Source organism: Sciurus carolinensis, chromosome 5 (genome assembly GCF_902686445.1).
Source record: "Sciurus carolinensis chromosome 5, mSciCar1.2, whole genome shotgun sequence".
Taxonomy (NCBI): Eukaryota; Metazoa; Chordata; class Mammalia; order Rodentia; family Sciuridae; genus Sciurus; species Sciurus carolinensis.
This window is the reverse complement of record NC_062217.1, coordinates 44928116-44951669: the sequence shown is the minus strand read 5'-3', so window position 1 is coordinate 44951669 and position 23554 is coordinate 44928116.

Below are 23554 nucleotides of genomic sequence, written 5' to 3'. Positions count from 1 at the left end.
TTTTTTTTTTGAAACTCTTGTGAATGGGATTATTTCCCTGATTTCTTTCTCAGAGGACTCATTTTTTTATGCATAGGAAAGCTATTGATTTTTATATATTGATTTGGTAACCTGCTACTTTGCTGAATTGGTTTATTAACTCTCTCTCTCTTTCTTTTTTTTTTTTTTTTTTTTTTTTTGCAGTGCTGGGGTTTGAACCCAACCGAGCTATATCCCCAGCCCTGGTTTATTAACTCTCATGGTCTTCTTATGGAACTTTTTGTATCTTCTAAATATAGGATCCTATCATTTACAAACAGTGATAATTTTGGCTTCTTCATTTTCCATTTTTACTTCTTGTATTTCCTTCTCTTGCCTAATTGCTCTGGCTGGAATTTCTAGTACTATATTGTATAGGAGCTATTAGAGTGACATCCTTGTATTATTCTGGATTTTAAAGGAAACACTTTCAGTTTTTCACTGCTCACTATGAGGTTGGCTTTGGGTTTGTTGTATATAGCCTTTATGATGTTGAGGTAGGTTCCTTCTATTCCTAATTTCTTCAGTGTTTTTGTCATGAATGGATGCTGAATTTTGTCAAAGCCCTTCTCTGGATGTATTGAGTTTTATCATGTGGGAACCCAGAAACAGAGAAAGAGAGAGAGAGAGAGAGAGAGAGAGAGAGAGAGAGAGAGAGAGAGAGAGAGAGAGAGAGAGAGAGAGAGAGAGAGCGCTCTCTGCTCACTGGGGCCAAAGAGAGAGAGAGAGAGAGAGAGAGAGAGAGAGAGAGAGCTCTGCTCACTGGGGCCAAAATGAATGTAAACTCCAAAGGCATGCCCCTATGATCTATTTCTCCAACCATACCCTACCTTCCTACAGTTCTCATCCAGTTAATCTATTCAAGTGGATTAATCAGTCGATTAGGTTATAACTCTCATAATCTAATCATTTTACCTCTAAAAAAATCTTTCATTTTCTCACATATGAACTTTTTGGGATACCATATATCTAAACCATAACACCTGTGTTGGATTTTATGTATATGTTGGAATGAATTCCTGTTCCATTCTGTATGGGCTGTTTTGGGGCATAGACTTTGCTTGCCAGTGTCCTAGATTGATCTAGATTGAGATCCTTCATAGGTGTGGTATCCACAGGCTTTGTGTTAATTCTCTGTTTTTGATATGTGAGTGGATGTCTGTAAGTGGGGCTCATCCCCCCGCCCCCCACCAGCCATTCCTACTTGGGGCCTGGTCATTAGTTTTGGGGTTTTGCCTCTTCTATTCTTTGTATTAAAATGTCCCTGAAGTTTGAGTGTAGTTAATTGTGTGTGGATCAAGGAGAATTGCTTCTTGACTGGGTCTAATTCAGTAGCAGTCTCTACTCTGTGAACTTGTCATAGTGTTCCTGTAGATTCCCAGCATCTCACAGAAATGGGGGAAACATAAAATAGCAAAAACCAAAGCAAATAATATACAGCATCAAAATAAAGGCCTCGTGCCTATTATGACATCTACAACACTAATTACTACAAAAACAGGACAGATGAGTCAGCAGTTGCCAAAAGCAAAAATAATAAATAGCCATGAATTAGATATGGCATTACAGTAAACAGTAGGTGTCAACTATGCCATCCACAGTACTAATCATTGCAACAACATGAATGGTGGGAGCAGTAGTTATATAAACCAAATAGCTCTCAAAGATAGTAAAAATACACTTCATTTAAAGGAAAAAAAAATGTAAGTTTTTTAAAAAGTAAAAGTTTAGAATGTTTGGAATGTGAAAGAATACCAAAGACATGCAGCAAGTGATGGCTATAAAGAAGGAGGATAAAAAATAAAGTGAGAAAAAATAAGAGAATTTGGCTGTTAAGTGGGAGAAGAAGAAGAAAAGCAAATAAGAAAACAAAAACAAAACAACAAAATAAATAACTATCAAAAGACAATAAAATTAACTCTTGTAAAAAGTGCTGAAAATGAGAAAGAAATTTGTAGACCTGTATGTCCACAAACCAATCAGCACAGCAAGAACACACACACACACACACACACACACGCACGGAAGAAGGAGACAGAAGAAAAAGAAAGATTCATAATGAAAAATGAAAGAATTGCTTCCACTGAGGTAGTCAAAACTATCAACATGAATGAATGGTCACTGCCTCTTGACTGTTCTTTCCATTTCTTCTTGGTTTACATTAAGAGACAGAGAAAGAGGTGGTGGCGGGGGCACCAAGCGGGCTGGGGGTTGTGGACCCCTTCCTGTTTTTGTGTTGCTCACTGAGCTGCCAGTAGGTGTGGCCTAAACTTGAAGTAGCTCTCAGCTTCTTTCCTCACCAGTATAACTTAGGTTGGAATGGGAAGCACTGTTGATTGAACTTTTGTCTGCACAGACCAGATCAATGCATTCCAGGATGGGGCTGCTGCAGAGTTCTAGGAGGGAAGTTCTGCAGGTGAGGTGTAGATCTAATCAGGCCCTGCGGGCTTTGTTGGGTGGTAACTCCTTTGGAGAGTTTAGATCAACACACCCTAGGACCTGGCAGATACCAATTCCTGCTGGAAGTCTGGATCTCAGGTGCCTCCCAAGAATTCTACGGGTGGGACAGGTCTCACACCCTCTGCCTCCCAAAAGGACTTGCCTTTGAAGGCTTAGTTCCTGAGTGTATTAACACCCACCTGTTCAGTTTCCTTGACCATCTTTGGCTGGTCATGTGTGCTGCCAGACTTAAAGGGAAGGTGAGTTGCATTCTTCTCTGTATTTCTGACTTGAATCCCCTTAGATACAATCTTCTCTGCCCATTAGGGGCTTGCTGAGACAGTATGGCAATGTTTTCTTTGATCTCCCAGGTTCCTGCAGCAGCCAGCAGCAGTGTGGCCTCCTTGAGATGCCTCAGGCCTCAGCTTTCTTTCCACTTTCCAAATACCAGTTTGCTGTGCAGCCTCTGGATTAACTAAACTCAGGCTACTTTTCTAATCCACGGTTTTTTTGTGTGCCAAATTTGTCCACTGTGTTTCTCTGTGTATTACCCCTCCTCTCTGTGGTGAACCACCTCCAATGTGCTCGCTCTTTCTTTGTTCAATGCACCCAAATTTCTAAGTCTCTAAGAGGCTCTGTCCAATATTGAATTAATACCCTCTTTCACCACTTTGCTCTGAAGTAGTACTTCCACTGCTTGAATTCCAAGCCATGAACCAACTGGAAATGCAACTTTCCTCTAATCTGCCATCTGGAATCCTCACTCTCCTGAATAACTCATAACTACCCTTTTATGACTCAGATGAGAGCTGGAGATTTAACTCAGTGATAGAGTGCTTGCCTAGAATGTGCAAGGCCTGGATTCAATCCCCAGTACAAATAAAAAGAGAGTCAGATCAGAGGTCACCTCTTCCAGAACGTTTTCTTTGGCTATTTCCCTTATTATTGCCCATTCTGAGCATCGTTTTTTATAGTCCCTAATAAGTTGATTTGTAAACGTTGTTCCGTTTCCTTGTCTACTACTAAGTATAAGCTCTATAGAGTAAGGACCATGTCTTACTTAATATTTTTATTATCTAGCAAAGATTATCACATTGCAATCATCTTATATGTATGGAAAGAAAAAGGGAAGGAGGGAGGGAAAAGTATCCTTTGATGATGTAAGGTAAGGTCTGGAATGGTAAAAAAATAAAAATAAAACTTATCTTGGAGTATGTGTTTTATCAGTTTTCACCAGGTACTATCATGTTCTCTATATTTAGTTGAATTTATTCAAATGATAGTGAAAAATTAAGGTCACAGGTCAGGAAAGAATACTTATAATGAATGCAGGACATGCAGCCATGTTTCTTTATGAATCGTTAGACTTCCCTATTTCCAACTTGTATATCAATATAAACTTTAAAATACTACTTTAAGATATATGCTTTTGGACTGAGGTTGTGGCTCAGTGGTGGAGCACTTGCCCAGCATGTGTGAGGTACTGGGTTTGTTTTTTATAGCACAGCATATAAATGAGTAAAAGTAAAGGTCCATCAACAACTAAAAGTATACATAAAAATAATTTTTAAAAAGATATTTGCTTCCTATAGAATCCTGTACTTTAGAAACCAATATGAATTTTTACAGAACTGTTTTTTCCTACTCCTATATATACTCAAAATATATATTTCTACTACTATATATTTCGAGTATATATATTATATCACACCCTGTCCTTGGCACTCATTTATATGCCTTTAATGAAATGAATACAAAATATTTAATCAAATCTCTAGGACAGTGCCCAGAGAAAAAACAAACGTAGATCTTTTCCATGAAAATCCCAGCTTTTTAATAATTTCTCTTGATAGTTGAGGGTGATGTATGTATGTATGTATATGTATACTTTTTCATGGACTATTTTTAGAGTCATTCCTGACTTTGACTTCATGATAGAATCATCTGGTAAGCTTTAGAAAACCCTGATGTCCAGTTAAATCAAAATCTGGGGTAGGACAAGTATCAACTTTTTTTTTTAAAGTTCTTGGATGAATCTAATGTGTAGCCAATTTTGAGACCACTGTTAACCTAGTGCTTTTGTATCTTCAATGTTTAGTTGAATTCATTTAAGTAACAATAACATGCTAAAAGTACTCGAAAGAAAGAATATTTCCAAAGGAAATCTATTTTAAGGCAATTGGTCATATGTTTCTTTACCAATCATTAGACTAAATTCTTTCCAATTTGTGGTAAAGTTTGGAATATTAATAAGTCTAATCTGATCTCAATTTAAAGCTTCTCTCCTTCCCAGCTGGGACTGGACAAACATTGGGGAATAAGGTATAATATATTTGTTTTCCTTATGATGCTATTTTTTTTCTACCCACTGATGCCAGAGTTTTGATACTGGGGAAAGATGAGAGATAGCCTGGGTTAGTGGGAGACTTCCCCAATTACCCCGCTTCGCACACATTTTCAGACAAGGTGTTCGGCTGACCATTTTCAGTCCCCTCTTAGCTCTTATTTTGATAATACACTCTACACAGCCTCTTTCACTGTTCTTTGGCAAAGTCTTTCAAGGATAGGTCTAGCCTCACTATGGTTTCTTAGCCTACAGGAAAGCTGGCAGTTTTGCCCCCAAGAAATTCTGAATGTGCAGCAGACTATTCCTCACATGTAGCCCTTGTTCTTTTCATTGTTACTGCAGATAGCTCTAACCATCAGTCAACCTCTTTTCTTTAGACTTAAACAGGAGAGAGTAAACATAGGTCACACCCCAAACTTGGGAAGCACAGGTAAAGTTTAATAAAGTTTCTTTAATTATTGGCTTTAGTTCCATTTAGCATCTGGCTCTGCTGGGGGTGCTCTTTTGAGGAGGGAAGGAAAATGCACAACACCCTGACAATACCCTTTAAGAAAAACCCCACCAATTCCCCCAGCCCAAACCTTAACCTCTTCAGGTAGATGATGCTTTAGGGGTCTTGGGTGTTATTTGGGGACCCACCTCTTAGCAAATTCTTTTTATACTTGTTTATTTATTTATTTTTAAAAATAGAATATGGAGCTGCTACTCTCAGCTTTGGCCCTTCAACAAGAGTGGCACAGCAGGAAAACATTCTCATGTTACATTCTGTTATAACTTCATAGAAAGTCACATCTTTTATTTTCTGATCTAGATGAAGTTTTATAAAAAGATTTATGTGAAGTAAATCTGTACCAGCTTTATCTTTTCTCCTCCTCCCCCTTTTTAGTCATATTATTTGTGTACATTTTAATTCATAACCCTCTAAAGAGCACATCTATTTAAAGACTATGAAGAAAATTTGACCTTGATAATACTTGGTGATTAATTGCAGATCTTACTCATTTGAAGGTCTAAGTAGTCATCATTTTCTCCCTGACTTTACACTTCCCTTCTAAAGCTGTGGACTTGAAAATATAATTGGAGTATTATATGCTCCAGGTTTCATTTGTTAAAATTCTAGTTTTATACTTTCCATATTGTAAGTTTTGAGCTTCTCATTGCTAATGTGATTCATGTGCTTGGTCTTGAAATTGCAGGCTCTTCAACTGCTGGCAAAGGAAATAAAAGAAATCACAGGTGAAGGGAAAATTCCATCTTCACTTCTAGATGCATAAAAAGAAATGATTCTGGGTTATAAACTATCCTTGTAAAAGTCGTTTCTAACAAAGAACTTCCCTGTAAAGGCACCCAGATTCTGTGATCGTTAGTACATTCTGTGACAGTACCCTTTAGTCTCTTAAAAATATCTATAATTCTCACTGGTTTTCTTATTGAGAGATCTTCCAGATTCGTGATCATAGTAGCAATCTTGAATCATCACTTCAAAACTCCTTCTGTGAAAACCAGACAGATTAACAAGATAGCAGAGTATAAAAACATGGATAGCACCTTCAAGAAAAGTTAGTGACTTGAAATCCCTCCAAACCCCAGACTAAGGGTGGATATGACCAAATCACCAAAAAGAGCAGGACTTAAGATAAAGACCAACAGCTATATTGTAAGAATTGCTGTAAGTAAAAATAAAATGAAAATACAGAGTTTCTAGAAAATAACAACAATGAAAGAAACATCGAAACCCATGGATACTGCTGAAGCAGTGTTCCAAGGAACATTTATAATAAATAAATTTATTTATTTATTTTTAAATTATTTTAGTTGTAAATGGATATAATACCTTAATTTAATTAGTTAATTGATATGTGGTGCTGAGGATCAAACCCAGTGCCTCACACATGCTAGGCAAGTGCTCTGCCACTGAGCCACAACCCCAGCCCCAAGAAACATTTATTGCATTAAAATCCTTTATCTACAAGATGGAAATAAGTGAATAAATATTCAACTCAAAAGAATACAAAAATGCAGAAATGAAAAAAAAATTAAGCATAAGGAATTGAGAAAAAAGGCAGAAATTGACAATTTAGAGTTAAAACATTTTAAAAAGCTGATTGAGACTCAAGAGAAATAAGCTGTTAGTCATCCTAATTGGCGAAAATACAAATTCAAAAAATACAAAATGACACAGGGAAAATAATGTTTGAAACAGATAATAGTAAAAGTCTGCTTTGAATAATATGGAATGCAAAAGTACTTAGAAACCTTGAAATATTGCCAAAGTCTGCTACTGGCTGTCCTCCACCCATGATAATCTTTCTAGACCTAATGGACTTTACCAAGAAATTCAGTTAGACTTCGGATGATCTGATAAACCCTATGGTACTTAAATTGTTCCAGAGTGTAGAAATGAAAGACAACTTCCTAAGTCTTTTTATAAAGTATATATCAGTTCTAAGACCTGATAAATATTACTCAAAAATCATAGGTCTGTCTAATTATGATATCAATGCAAAATCTTTTAAAAATATTTTTAAATAGAATATATAATATTAGAATGCAAAACATTAAAAGTATATCATAAGCACATGGCATTCATTATGGAAATGACACATGAATTCAATATTAGAAAATCCATTAGTATAATTCATCAACTCATTATACGTAGTCATAAGAAGAAAAATCATGTGACTAGCTTCATAGGTGTCTAGCAGTCTTAACAAAATTCAACATACATTCTTGATAAAAGGAAGGAAGGGAAGGAGAAAGGGAGGAAGGAAGGAAAAAGGGAGGCAAATAAGGAGAGAAGAAGGCTAGCTCAATAAAATGAGTCAATCAATAATTCCTTAACATGATTTCCCAGATGTGAGGCAAGCAGACATTGCTGCTTCTCAACTGCTGGAATAAATATGTAGCAACACCTTGACGTAATTCCACAAATGTTGAATCTGAATCTAATCATGCTTTACAGATAACTATCAGTTTGTAAAAAAATACGGGGCAGAGAGGATTAAGTTAAAGTATATCAGAAATTTAGAGTGTGGGTTAACAGATTCACTTTTTGCAGATGGTCAAAGGCAAGAAATTATAAAACAAATGACAGAGATTAAAAGATTTATGAAGCATGACAATCACATACAGTGAGTGAATCTAAACTCTTAATGACTTATTTATTAAGACAATTGAGAAAATTTGAGTAGATGTTAGCTATTTAAATGATACCAAGGAATTATTGTCAATCTTGTTAGATGCTAGTGGCATGGCAATTATATAAAAAATAATCCATGTTGGTACATATGGAACTATTTAGGGATAAACAGGTTATAACTAAGAGTTGCTACTACATGCTTAAATATTAATAATAACAAGAAAGAGAGGTGCTAAGCAACTCAGCAATATGCTAAGCAACTTGTGAGACCCTGTCTCTAAATAAAAATACTATACAGGATGTGGCTCAGTGGTTAAGTGCCCCTGAGTTCAATCCTGGTACTCCCCAACCCCAAATAATAATAATAATAATAACAACAACAAGAAAGAAAAAAGGGACAGATGATACAAATCTGACAAAATCTTGATAGTTGTGGAATCCAAGTGATGGATATCTGGGGGTCCATTGTACTATTTTCTCAACATTTCTGTGTTTTGTAGTTGTGATTTTATTTTAAAAATTAAACTTACAGTCCTAGTAGTAATAGTTAAAGAAACATCTCTCTCTTTAATAAAAAAAAAAAAAGAAGCATAAGTACATGTCAATTTTCTTTCTTTAAGCAAAAACTGCACATTGTCAATACTCTATTCTCCTATGTGCATGGTGGAGGCAGGCAAAAGCATCTGACTGTTGGACACCTATTTAAACAAAGAGTATGAGAGTCATATGCCATTTAGATGAACACAAAGAACAGTTTATATAGGAGAGTTTCAAAATTCACAAAGTAAAGACAATAGTAGTTATACTTTCCTGCTAGAAATACTAAATGATGACTAAAGAAGGAACTTACTCTTATACTTTCTATTGTAATAAATGGAATCTCTTTAGCATAATTCCTTTAATGAAGTTTCCATCCTCTGGCATAATAATAGAGAAGTATATGACTTAGTGGCAGTTTATGATTAAAAAAAAAAAAAAAAAAAAACCACCAGAACTTTGCTTTGGGAACTAACAGAACTGCCAAAAAAGCTCATGGAAGCTTAGTTTGCTAAACAAGTATATTTCTAAAATAAGTAAAGTGCTTTTTCCAGTCTTCTCTGAAGTTATTGCACCATAGTTGGAAGTATCCTAGTCCATTTGGGGAAGTAACTCTTAAATAAGTTCAGAGGAAAGCAATTTGAATGGTGAGGGGACCCAGAATCAGATGTGATCAATGGAGGAATGGGGTTAGAGATGATTACCTGGAGAAAAGGAGTTTCAGTGGCAATAGGAGAGTATACGGCACATATGTGAAGTAGAAAATGCTAAAGGGTTAGGAAAATAACCAAAACTCATGGAAATTATCACAATGCTGATTTTGACTTAGTAAAAATATCGGGGAAGGAAATCACCAATGAGGCTTAAGCATCCTAGCACATTTTTACTGGGTATACCAAAAATGCAAAACCCTGACTGTTCTTTATCCAGTCTATTTTTTAACAATCAACCTTGAGGTATATTAGGTCTTACATTGGAAAAGTGAGCTAGCTTGCTTCCCATTTGTTATAAAAGTGGTGGATTCTCCAGATTCAGTATTCTCAACCTAGGAAACAAATCAATTATGTGCACAGGATATAGGTGGGCTCCTCCACAGTGCTGCTATAGGACTTGGAGGATTATGGGAACCAACTCAAACATGGTGTTTATGCTGTTCTCTACTGGTGAATAATGAAGACTAACACAGATATCTCATGTCTTCGGCCAATATCCATGAAGCTGTGATAGGCTAATTTATTAACTTGTAAGTAGGGTAAAGTCAATAAATATCAGGCCCAACAATGAATAAATATACCAGTTAGTGAGTTCCCTATCTAGAAGTTAATAGGTAAACATTTTTGTGAGGATACTGAATGATAGCAAAAAACAAAGTCTCAGACAAGATGATTTCTTTCAACCTTCAATGTAATTCCAATCTCATATATTCTGTCATTCTTTTTTATATAACATGAATAGGTTGGGACTTATCTACAGAATACCAGAGGACTCTTGTGGAGTTATCTCCAAAAGAAAAATATTTCTGTGCCTCTCAAAGTTGAACCATCAGGAAATCCCTAGGTAAACATGGCCTCACTACTTATTTAAATGATCCAGCGTCTATCCATTGTCTTTATATGTCCCCACTGTAAATCTTTATTTTGCATTTAGGTGAAGGGAAATTTATAGGATTATACCAAGAATGTAATTCATCTCAGACTTCATGTCAGAGCTCTCAGTACCTGGGGAATTATGACTTGGAAATTCATGGGCATAATTTTCATTGGCATCAACGAGATTTTAGTATTTAGTGTTGTGGTTAACACATATCCCATAATATTTATCTTCCATTGTCAAAGCCTCTCATAATGTTTATCAGAATACTTTGAAAGTTTATAGTAATCTAGCCTAGCACTCTGCGTGGCATAATCAGTTTTGGATCACGTGGTGTGCTCACCCATTCACTGAATACAAGGCTTCAACCTTACATCAGGGTGGTAACCCCCTACTGTCTTCCTTTGTCTTTTCCATTGCAAATGCTTTTTGCATCATGCATGTTCATCCACTGGGTGGCAATATGTGCTCAAGAATGTTTACTTTTTCTGGTCTCAATCTAACTGAATTTAAGACGTCAAACTTTTTGAATTGGAAAACAGCCATTGAATCAAATCTTAAGAAAAAGTATTGTCTTGAATGTAAGCTCCTACCTAGAGGAGACTACTGGAATTTTAATAGTGTTAACACTGCTTGCCATTTACTCTCAACACATTTTCCCTTCTGTCAACAGGTTCACACACCAAACTTGTGCAAAATAGATTTCCCCTCATGCCCTTCAGCTTTGTCACCATTTTATAGTTTTTTACATCTGAAACACACACATGCCCTTTCCAATTCCTCAAGCCCTCTTTTCATCTTCAGTGGTCTCAGTACCCTAATTCTTATTTCTGTGACTCTTGCCTGTCAAAGGACTTTCCCTCATTTCAGTTTTGTTTCTTAACTATCATACCACCTCCACAGTGAAATCAAGAGATAGACAAGAGAGTTCCCCTATAATACCGTGTGCATCCTGTCTGATTCTGCACTGTATCCAAGATAAGTAGAACAGATTCTGGGTTTTGTAACCTGTAGTCTTGGGAAGTCATATGGTTCCTTTTCACTTAAATCAATTCTGTTCATAATGCAGAATGAGGCCAGGCCATGACTTGCTCTATGTAGGATTTATCTTCAATTAAGAAAGGCAAAAATGTCCAAGAGATTTAAATTGCATATCAAGTGTGATGAAAACTCCACAAAAATATGGACATATTTTTAAAAATGAAATTAAAATCCTAATAATAGTTGTTCTAGATGGAATTGTGAATGCTTTTGTTTCCCCTTTCTGCTATCTTGTAGTTTTCCCTATATTTTCTTTAATGAAAAATATATACAATTACTCTTAAACTATCTTTAATCTTTCTCTTCCCTAGATCAAAAAAGTCTGTTTCTTCTGTATATTCTGCTAATATTCCAGTAGCTCCTTAGCTATATTTTGACATTTCCTTAAATATCCACATAGTACTGGTTACTGCTCAATGTAATAGGCTTGACTTATTTTTTTTTTCAAAAAATAAATTCCTTATTATTGAATAGCTTTATATTTACAGAGAATTGCAAAGACAGTACAATTTCCATAGATCCCAAACCCAGTTTCCCCTATTACAAGCCTCTAACATTAGTTTGACTCCTTTGTCACAATTAATGAACCAGTATTGATACCTTATCGTTAACTAAAGTATATTCTTCATTCAGACTTCCTTCGTTTCCACCTAATGGCCATCTCCCCCGACCCCCAATGTCCACTCCTTTTTTCTTTTCCAGAATGCCATCCAGGATACTGCACTGAATTCAGTCAGCATGTATCCTTAGGCTTTCTTGGTTGGGGCAGTTTCTCAGACTTTATTTGTCAAGATCTTGGCAGCTTTGAGGAGTACTGGTCAGGTATTTTGTTGAATGTTCCTCATTTAGGATTGGTCTAATATTTTCCTCATAATTAACCTGGAATCATAGATTTTGGAGAGAAGATCACAAAAGTAAAGTGTTATTCTCGTAACGTTTTATCAAGAGTATGTCCTGCCAATAGGACCCAGCTTTGTTGGTCACCTGCCTGAGATAGTGTTCCTCAGGTTCCTCCATTGGAAAGTTACTCTTTTATTCCCCTTTTATTCCTTACTTTTTTGAAAGTATGTACATAGCTCACACGTGCTAAGTGGAGAGTTATGTTTCACCTCAGTGAGGAGTGTGATGTCTACATAAATTATTTGAAATTCTTCTGTATGGGAGAGTTTATTTAATCATTTATATTAGTATGGACTTATGGATATGTATTTTTTACTTTGAATTATAATCCAATGTTACTTTATTTTTGTTGCTCAGATTATACATTTGAAGCTTTTCCAGTTGGGTTCCTATTTATCTTTGGCATACCCTTTGTTTTAAGCTTCTTCCTTCCTTTCCTCCTTCCTCCCTGTCCCCCACCAACCCTCTCCACCTTTTCTCTCGGGGATTGATCCCAGGGCCTCAGGCATACGAGGCAAGCACTTTGTCAGCAATCTACTCCCCAGTCCTTTTTATTTTGAAACAGTGACTTGCTAAATTGCCCAGTCTGGCCTTGGATTTGTAGTCCTTCTGTCTCAGACCCTTGAGTAGCCAGTATTACAGGCATGCTCATCAAACCCAGCATTCCATTACTTTCTGGCACTGCAAATCTTCCTTCTGGGACTACCAGAATATAAATCATCTTATCTAGTCCTACCCAAGTCCTAGAATTAGCTGATTACTTAATTTATTATTATTATTATTGGTGCTGAAGATTGAATTCAGTGTCTTGCCCAGTGTAGGCAAGTTCTCTACTTGCTGAGAGGATGATGATCATAATAAAGATCAAATTTTAAAAAGAACTGTTGGCCAGGCATAGTGGTGCATGCCTGTAATACCAACTACTAGGGAGGTCAAGACAGGAGAATAGCAAGTTTAAGATCAGATTTAGCAATTTAGCAAGATCCTGTCTCAAAAATAAATAAATGCAAAAGGGCTATGGATGTAGCTCCTTGGTAGAGTACCCCTGGGTTCAGTGCTCAACGGAGCATTGAACAATAAAAGGGGGAAAAAGTACTGTGTGTCTATTGTAAGAACTTGTATTAGGAATAACATTTTAAAAAACCAATTTATCTGCATTTGTTTTATGCTAAATTTATTCCTGAGTCATAGTTTTTCTTTCTTCAGTTTCTTCTTGGATAATCTGTTTATTCTGTTCAACCTACTCTTCTAGTTTAGGAACAATTTGCTTCTTTTCAGTAAGGAGCATCTCAGTGTGATAGGAGAGCTCATGTATGGATTAATCCAACCAGGAGCTCTGTAAATAGGCTGATGCTGGATCTTGGGTGCTTTGTTCACCTGGATATGTTTAGTGAACAGAGGCTCACATTTAAACCTTTGAGTTCAATGTTACTCTCTGCATTTTTAAGCATATGTAGGAAAAGTTGAGTACTCTTTGGGCCACCAACCCCACTGTTGGGTCAACTCCATTATTGTAATGATGGAATGGCACACGTTGCTTTTTTAAAGTGATATCTCTCCAATAATTGTGGTTTTTTGGAAATGCATATCTTTGATGGCCTGGGCAGTTTCATATGTGTTTTTAATATGAACATTAAGAGTTGAACCTCTTGATTTGCATGATTTTGTGGGGTTCTCTGGGTCAAATGAATGGCAAGCCATTTCATAGAGCACTTCAGGCCTCTTACAGGAAGAACCAGAATACAATTTTTAAAGAAGTCTCTTTTCAGTTACATCTTGTATTTTAACCGAAAAAAATTACACAAATGTATATCACAGTCCCCACTTATTAAGCCTACTATTAGCCTAAAAAATCTTGTAGTATTTGTTCACCCTTCAATTCAACTCTATGAGTGAAGCCTGCTTTTGGAGGAGGGGTCAACTGTGTTATAGGAGAGGATTCTGGGGTTGGGTCAAGCCAGAAGGAATAGCATCTAGAAAGCCTTTTTTTTTTCTTAGAATCTTCTTGCTGAGGACGAAAGATGATGACATAATCAGCAGGGAACTAGACTGGAACCTGAAAGATTTATTTTTCCAGCTGTGAGTTCAAATTCAGTTGCCACAAGTTGTCATCTCTGTCAGATATTCTTATGCTGTGACTTTCTAAGAAACTTTGAATTCAGCTAATAATTTTCAAGGAAAACCATGGTTTGTGTGTAATTATCAAACACTAGCATAACTATAAGGGATTGTTGCCTATCATTTTTTTCAAATTAAAGTCCCAATATAAAATCAAGAACATTAGAGGTGGACATGACCTTAGGGATAATTTACATAATGATTCTCTATATACCAGGATGAGACCCAGAGAGGTCTTGGTGAATTCCTTTGGGTCACTCCAGAGTCAGTAGTGTGGAATTAAATACCAACTCTCTTGACCTTCAAATCAGAGCTTATTTTTCAACAGAGTTGTGCTTTGTTCAACATTTATTTGTACATCTGACTCATTCATTTATTCCACAATTTATTTCTGAATAGCTGTTTCATGTCTAACACTATGCTAGGATTTACAAGTACAAATTTTGAGTTTCTAACACTTTTAGTAATTAAATAGAATTATGGGTAAACTACCACCAGGTGGCATAAGCCTTCAGGTTGGTAATGACATTCATAGGTAGTTTGTAGGTGACCTCTCAATTTTTCCTTGTAGATGTCATTTCACGTTCAGATAATAAGAACAAGTCTGAATGTGCAATTGAGGCTTATCATTTTCTATCAAGATATCACTATTCTTCCAGCTTCTCAGGCAAAATTCTTTGAGTTATTTTTGTTTTATTTCATCTTTTATTTAATGAGTCATTACTAGTACAGACTGGCTCCTTTTCTCATCTTTAGCCCTTTTGTACAAGCCCTCCAATTTAGCTATATCAGGAAGAAAAAAGGAAAAAAAAAGACACTTTGTGCCATTCTCAGCATATTTCATACTTACTGCTTCTGAACTTTTGCTCTTGCGGTTGTCTTTCCCTGAAATCCCTTCTCTTTGAAACTCTTCTATCATCACCTCACCAATGTTCAGAGAGCACTTGAGTAGTTTAGGGATGGGTGATAGTAATACATAAATGCTCAACTATATTTTCTACCCTCACATAGAATCTATCTCCTTCCCACCCTCCCTGCTTGAGAAAGTATAGCAGGTCAAATGGCTATGTTTCATTTTATAGGCATTTACCAGACATAGTAGTGGTCAATCCTGCAGAGGTGGTCAAGAAAAAAATTGGTCCTTGTTTTGAGTCTGAAGGTAACTCAGGTAGTTTAAATGGATATAGGGTTAAAAATGGTTCTACAGAGGGAGGTGAAATGATTTGGTACTTTAAATCCTGACGGTGTTAGCACAGGTAGAAGGTATCATGTACATAGGCAAGTGGGAAAAGGCAATGTTGAAAAAGAAAGGCAGGGCTGGGTGTGGGGGTGCCCACCTGTAATCCCAGCAACTTGGGAGGCTGAGGCAGGAGGATCACAAGTTCAAGGCCAGCTTCAGCAACTTAGGGAGACACTAACTCACTTAGCAAGACCCTATCTCAAAAAAAATTTAAAAAAATTAAAAAGGCTGGGGATATGGCTCAGTGGTTAAGCAACCCTTAGTTCAATTTTCAGTACCAAAAAAGAAAGAATTACAGAGATACAGAGACCAGATTATGAGGACCCTTGGGGGACTTGCAAAAAAGTTAGGACGTTATCCTGTAGGCATTAGAAGTTATTACAAGAATTAAAAAGGGGGATAACATGAACAGATTTGCCTTTCAGAAAGATTCTTTTTGATTGTGGATTAGACAGAGGTAAGACCAATTAGGCAACCAATTAGGAAATGACCATAGAGCCTGGGTGGGTGGGGATAGTAAGGCCTGAACAAAGGTAAAAGCTGTGCTGAAGGAAAGACAAGAATGGATATGAGAGGTTGAACCGAATTTGGTGAATAATCAGATATGGGAGTGAGAGAGAGGATTGGGTGAACCCCAGGTTCCTGGCTGATGTCACTAATTAGAGAGAAGATACAGAAACTAAGCAATTATTACAGATGGTGGTGGTGAATGTCTTGAGTTTATTTTGGGACATTTTGGTCTGATTATTTGTGCTCATTAAGTTCATACTTTAATATATAGGTTAGAATGAAAGTGCTCAGTAACAAAAAACTTCCTTTGTGCTGTTCTTCAATTTGACAAAAATATTCAAATATATCCATTATTTCTTATAGGAGTTAGGTACAGTGGGTATTATAGATCATAAATCCCCAAATTTCTAAAACAGTGTCATTCTCCTACATTTTTATTCTTTCTAATGTAATATATTAACTATTTAATTGATATGACTTAGTTTTTGTATCTTTTAAGACTTTTGTTCACAAGTAAATTCAGAAATCATCAAAAGGTTTAAGATATGAATTCCAGAACTCAATACCCATTAAAGAACCATTTAGGTGTAAACTGTGATGTTTTTGTGGGACATCTAGGAAGTGGGTCTCCTGTTGAGCAGGAGAGGGCTGTAATGGGGATAGCCGGAACTGAGTAAGGCTCTAAAGAATGAACAGTTTCTGAAAAGCCAGGCAGTGGGCGAGGAGGACAGCATGAGGAGAGACACCAGATTGGAATCTGTGTCTGTGAGTACAAGGAGGATAAAAGGCCTTGGCCCATCTTGATTAGCCTTTGGACTTAGTCACAGAATGACTTAATTAATTTGACAGGTTATCTGACTCCTACTACTGCTCTTCTGCATCCATATTCTCTTCAGCATTCATTTTGTGATAATTTTCCTAAGGTGTAATGAAAATTTCTAGTTGTATGTTTTCCAGGTTGTTTTTCCATCCCTTTCCAGGCTTTTCTAAATTTGCATCTCATTTTGCATTTTAGCATTTCTGACCTTAGTCCTAAAAGCATTTAATAAAGTTTAGTATTCCCTAACCTCCCTAGTTTCTATTTTTGGTTACATTCCATTTGCCTATGAGTTCCACATGCAGCCTTTTGAGGCAATATAATTAAAACTCCCATTAGAGTTAACTGTGTAATAATGAGGTACTTATATAACATATCCTGAAGAGCAGCAGATGAAATAAACACTTAGTAAGTAAACATAATAGCAAGTCCTGCAAGCAGGCATTCAATAAATCTGAATGAGTGAATTTCACATTATAACCTGTAAATAAAGAAGACTGCATCTTGTTCATTGAATATCTTCATTATATGTCTTTTACTGCCAGAGCAAGAAATATAAGAGGAGGTTTAGAGGATAATTTACTAGGCCATGGTGCTTCTGCAGATGATTTCTTCTGGCTTCTCCTTCTATCACAACAAGCTCTGGTTTCCTGGTCCTCTGAGGGTCAGGAACCCTTCTCTCTAGGGGATCCTCCCTGAGGATCTCTCTGAAGTACATCAGAACATCACTTTGTGTTTTCCAAGTGGCTGACCTCTATTTGTGTTATTTGTTTACAAACAGGAGTTCCAAATGTTTTGAAACTAGTTTATTCTTTAAAGCTGGTAAGCCTTCCTTTTATGATTTGTTTATATTGTTTCTGAACAAGCTACTAATGTCACTGATAGAGCAAGATTGTAACTTATAACTAACCTCACTTTGATGTTTGATCATAAATTCTCAAATTAACAAAGTCCTAATCAAGGACATTTTATTATCTGTATCCATGTCTGTATCTACATAGGGTTACATGTATGTGAATTAAGAATCAGTAACTTAGAATTGGAAGGAAACATAAAAATGAATTCTGTCTAAATCCTGCTTTGTGCAGATGAAGAGATACGTGGCTGGTAAATTGTTCTTTTTCTTGTACCCAAGAGACTTGTTCTATATTTAAACACAATCCATAAATAGCCTCCTTTCCAGATATAATTTGCTATGATTCTATGCTCTGCTGAGCACATTACATGTTATATAATGCTCTTACATCTATTGGCTGTGTCTTATCTCCTAAAAGTCTACAGACACTTTGAAGGTAGAGATTATGTTTTATTTGTCTTTTCATTTCCAATTGTACTTGCCCCCATTCCATCCTAGTAGCAGATATGAAATTGAACATGAATCTTGCAGGTAACCCTGATCCTGCACTGAAATCAAGGAAACAGGCATCAGGGTGATAGGTCTCCTTCAGGCTTGGCAGATTTTCTTCTGTTCCAGGACACCTGTAGTTTCAGTGTTTGGAGCCCTTTTGTCTCTATTCATCACCTGAGAGTTATAAAGCTGTGTCCATGTGCTGAAGCACACCTTTCCCATTGTTTTCCCAGTCCCAGTCTCAACTGCTTTGAGCTAGATGGAATATGTTAATCCCTGGTTTGGACCCAAATTAGAGTTACTGCCATTTCTCCAACCCTTCAACATTGTGCTCCTCAGCTCAGCTCTCCCTCCTCTTGGCATGCCCTGTGGGAAACAACTCAGGCAGTGGGCCGGCCATAATTCCACTGAGAGCTCTTCCTTGTCTAACACTTTTACATAAAATAAGTGGGGAGTGTGTTAAATTATTTAAAAAGATAAATTTGGACATTAATTATTCATTTGACAAATATTTATTAAGTATCTAACATCTATCATACCAGATCCTGTTCTGGATGCTGGGGATATAGCTGGGAATAAAACCCTTCCTCCATGAGGTTTATTTACGTTCTAGTCAGGGAGAGACCCAAGAAATGAATACATGGATAGATAAATATTCTATAATCACTGATAAAATTTAGTGAATAGTGTGATGAAACATAAAGCGGCAAGGAAAGGGGATAGAAAGTGACAGCAGGGGTTGCTAACTTAGATAGGATGGCCAGGCAAGGCCTAGACAGAGAGGCATTTTGGAATCCTCTGCAGGAGAATGCAGTTATTCTGGAAGACAAACTGAGAAAGCATTATAAAATGGAGAATAATTGACAAAGAGTTGACCTTTGGATTGGCAGTGTGGAAATTAATGGTTATCAAGGCAACAGCAGTTCAACTGACTTGGAGGAGACCTGGTTGGAATCAACTCCAGAAAGAATGAGAGAAGAAATGCAAGTGCATCGTGCTTTGAGGTACATTGCTGCAAAGGAAGCAGAATGTGGGCAGTACCTGTGGAGAGCTGTGGGACCAAGAGAAGCTTTTATTTTTTCTAAGAATGGAGAAATCACAGCATTTTTATGTGCAGAGAACAAAGATGCAGTTAATAAGGAAAACATGATGCAAAAAGCAGAGAGGTTATAGTATGGAGAAGAGACAGTGGGATTCAGGGTGTATGTGAATCACATTTCCACCTGTAAAAATGTCAGCCTTATGACAGTTCAAAGAAGGCAGATTGTCAATGGTAAAGTCAGTAGTAAACTAACAGTTTTGGCAAGTGCACATTTTGTTTCTGGTCTGTTTTGCTTTCTCATCATTATAATTTGAAATTATACCAATAATAAGATAGTTGTTATGCAGCATTTTTAATGGCCTTCCAGTGAAGTCAGTGGTCTCTTAATGAATTATTTGCAGTTTCTAATCCTAGAATAACTTGAAACTCCTACTCCTTAGTATATGATAAGTAATCTATCACATTATTATATTTAGACCTATATAATTTAAAAAATAACAGCTTTCTTTCTGTTTCTGTGGCACCTCTGCTAAATAGGAATTTAGTTCTCTCAAATAAAACCTCAGAGAAAACCCAAATGGGAAAAGTATGACCCTAATAGACAGAAAATTCACCCTTTCCTGTTTGGGTTTTTCTCTTTATAGTACCTCAGTTCTGTGTTCCCAGGAATAAATAGAGGTAGAAACTGACCTAAAAGTTCAATCTACTTTTTACTTTTTTCCATGAGATGAAAACTTTAGATAAGATAAATAAGAAACAAGATTTTCAGGACATCAGAGCTATGGTCATCAAGAGCTTCTATACTCTCAGTGAATGTAAAACTTAGAATAGGGTAGTTGTGATACATTCCAATTGATGTAAAACTAGAGATTTTTAAATTTAGAAAAAAATATTAAAGATCACCTATTATTTTACACTTTATTTTACAGATGAACAAACTCAGTTACCAAGTGGTTAAATAACAGACAAAGATGCAGAAGTGATATTGGCTGTGTTGGTTGAGTTTTTAAGTTAATAAAGAGAAAACTAAAACGGTAATGCTAATAATGATATTCCCTTATTTATGGAGAGATTCCATATACTGGGTACTTTGCTGGTCACTTTAAATTCATGATCTCATTTAACATTTACAGCATCTATATGTGGTGGAAAGGTGGATCTCTAAACCAATTGTCACTGAACCAAGTTCACCACTTGCCTCCATTTCATTCTCTATGAGGGACCAATAATGCGTAATGCAGAATGCTTGAGGCTCTAAATTCCTTTAAAAATGTATTTCCATTTATCTAATATGCAATCCTCAGGCACAGTCTACTTTGGTATCATTATTATCTGTGAATTTGTGAAAAGTGAAAATTCTCAAACCTTCCTAGGTCTACTGAACCAGAAATTCTTGGGGTCGGATTCAACAATTTCTATTGTAAAGCCCTCCTACCAAATGATTATGATGTACACACAAATTTGAGAACCACTGCTTTAGAGCAAAGGCTATTATAGGCACCAGTAGAAGCTTCTTGATCTTCTTCTTCATACTAATAAATAAATAAATAAATAAACAAACAAACAAACCAAAGCAAACCTATATCCCTGAGTAGTGATCATAGAGATAATTGCTACCATTATGACTTAGAGGCTATGTTTGTTTGGAAAAGTTGCTATGGTTTGGAAGTGTTCCCAAAATGTATGTGTTAGGAACTTAAATCCCCAATGCCACAGTGTTGAAAGGTGGGACTCTACCTTCATGAATTAACTTATTCAGATTATAAAAGGACTTGAGACTGCAAATTCAGTCTCCTACTTTGTCACCTTCCTACCTTCTGCCAAAAGAAGATCCTTGCCAAATGCTGACAACTTGATATTGGACTTCCCAGCCTCTGGTGCTGTAAAAAATAAATTTATTTTCTTAGTTACTCAGTATGTGATATTTTTAAAAATTGTTCTTATTAGTTATACATGACAGTATAATGTACATTGACATATTGTACATATATGGAGTATAGCTTCTTATTCTTCTGGTTGTACATAATGTAGAATCACACTGGTTGTGGGATTGGGTTATTTCACTTAGCATGATAGTCTCCAGTTCCATCCATTTACCAGCAATTACCATAATTTCATTTTTCTTTATGACTGAGTGCTATTCCACTGTGTATATATGCTACATTTTCTTTATCCGTTCATCTGTTGAAGGGTACCTAGGCTGGTTCCATAGTTTAGCTATTGTGAATTGAGCTGCTATAAACATTGGTGTGGCTGCATCACTGTAGAATAATGATTTTAAGTCCTTTGGGTATAAACAGAGGAGTGGTATAATTGGGCCAAATGGTGGTTCCATTCCAAGTGTTCTAAGGAATCTCTGTACTGCTTTCCACAGTGGTTGCACCAATTAGCAATGTATGAGTGTACCTTTTGCCCCACATCCTCATCAACATTTATTGTTCCTTGTATTTTTGATAATTGCCATTCTAAATGGAATGAGATGAAATCTCAGTGTAGTTTTAATTTGCATTTCTCTAACTGCTAGAGATGTTGAACATTTATTTTTCATATATTCATTGACCATGTTTCTTCTGTGAAGTGCTTCTTCAGTTCCTCAGTATATGGTATTCTGTTATAGCAACAGAAAATTAACTCAGACAGAAGCAATTGCTATTATATTCTCATTTAACCCACTAGTTTGACTGTATTTTAGTGAATGACAGTGAATTATTAAAACTCAATTCAGTCGAAGCTGCTGATTTCAGATAGTGAGATGTAGTTTTTTGTTTTGTTGTTACTTTTTCTGATGCAAACTGCCAAAGTTCCTGACACACCTAGTCATTAAATTGGGGCATTTTCCAACTATTCAAAAACCAATCTTGTCTAAGGCTTATATCAACTCTGTCTCTTTCCTGTAAGACAATGCATTTGTGCACTACATCTGTGATATCATACTGGCAAGACCTGGTAGCTGTAAATAATAGACACCCTAAGATGTGTGTGTCAGTAGTTGAGAGAAAAAAATTATGAAAATTTAGGTACCTACTATCTCAGTCAAGTTTCTAGAGTCAAGTTGTTTGCATCTAGTTGGGATACTCTGTCCAGGGGAAGTGATTGTTCACCTTTGCATCCCTCCCAGTAAGAAAGAGGAGCAATGTTTAGCAGGCATCTTGGGATTTTTGAAGCAAGATAAACTACATTTGATCTTCTCTGACTTGTTTAATCATCTACCAAAATATTTCCAGTGGAGCCCAGTGAAAGACAAATGAACATAAACTCCACGGTTGGTCAGACTTCAGTGTAAGAGGCTGTGCAACTTAAGCTTTTCTAAACCAGTGGATGTCGAGGTGCTTTGAATGTCTAGAGTAGATGAGGAGTCTAAATGGAGCCTGCAGCAAGTCCAGATAAGAGAATCAGTGTGGGCCTCTAGAATTTTAGAACAAGACTCAGACCTCTTTATAAAGTCACTGCTTTTCTTTTGAAAAACAGATCCTGGCTTACTACTGGGTTCTAGTAAAAGTAAATGTCTGCTATAGGTCTGCAAGAGACTTTGTGACCTAAACTTTCCAATATGGATTGGTGGTCTCACCTCTGGCTGATCATAAATGAGATGTACCTAGAGGTGCTACATTATCAAGTTAAAGATTTTGTTTTTGTTTTTTGTTTTTCTTTTTGTATTGGGAATTGAACCCAGGGAGTGATTTATTACTAACATTCCCAGCCCTTTTTGTTTTATTTTGAGTTAGGGTATAACTAATTTGTTGAGCCTGGACTTGAACTTGTGATCCTCCTGTCTCAGCCTCCAAAGTTGCTGGGACTACAGGTGTACATCACAATGCCTGGCTAAGTGAAATTGTTATATATGGAATTGGGCCTTAGTGGATCCTAAAAGGAGCGGTAAAACATTATAGAGTGGGTTAGCTTCCACTTCCATGAGAAGGCCTCTCATTGCCTTCTCTCCTTCAACTCATATCTGTGGCCACCTGGGGAGTTCCCTGTGACCTATAGCCTGAGGAGGGAAAAAAAAAAAAAAATGTGGTCCTGGTTTATAGATGGTTCTGCTCCAAATACTGACATCAGGGTTTCAGTGGTGGCAGTAGAAAAGGGAAATCTTACCACTAGATAAAGTTAAGCAGTACATGCCATGGTAAACTTTGCCTGGGGAAAAATAGCTTGTTTCAGGAATTACTCTTAGATCTTCAGTTTTAAACATTAGACTACTTGAAACATCAGGTATGAATAACACATTTATATTACTTAGGTAATCTACTGAGTTCAATCGAAAAATAGACCTATTAGCTTAAAAGTGTAGTCTAATTTTAGAACTAATACTATAGCAAATGGTGCACATTCTTTAATCAAACCATCTGTATTAATCAACTATACTATAGTAATGCTGTCTAGCAAACCACCCAAAACAGTGACATAGAGTAATATTTCTGGCTGACACATCTAAGTCAGTTGAAGTTTGGCTGAATCAATCTGGCTG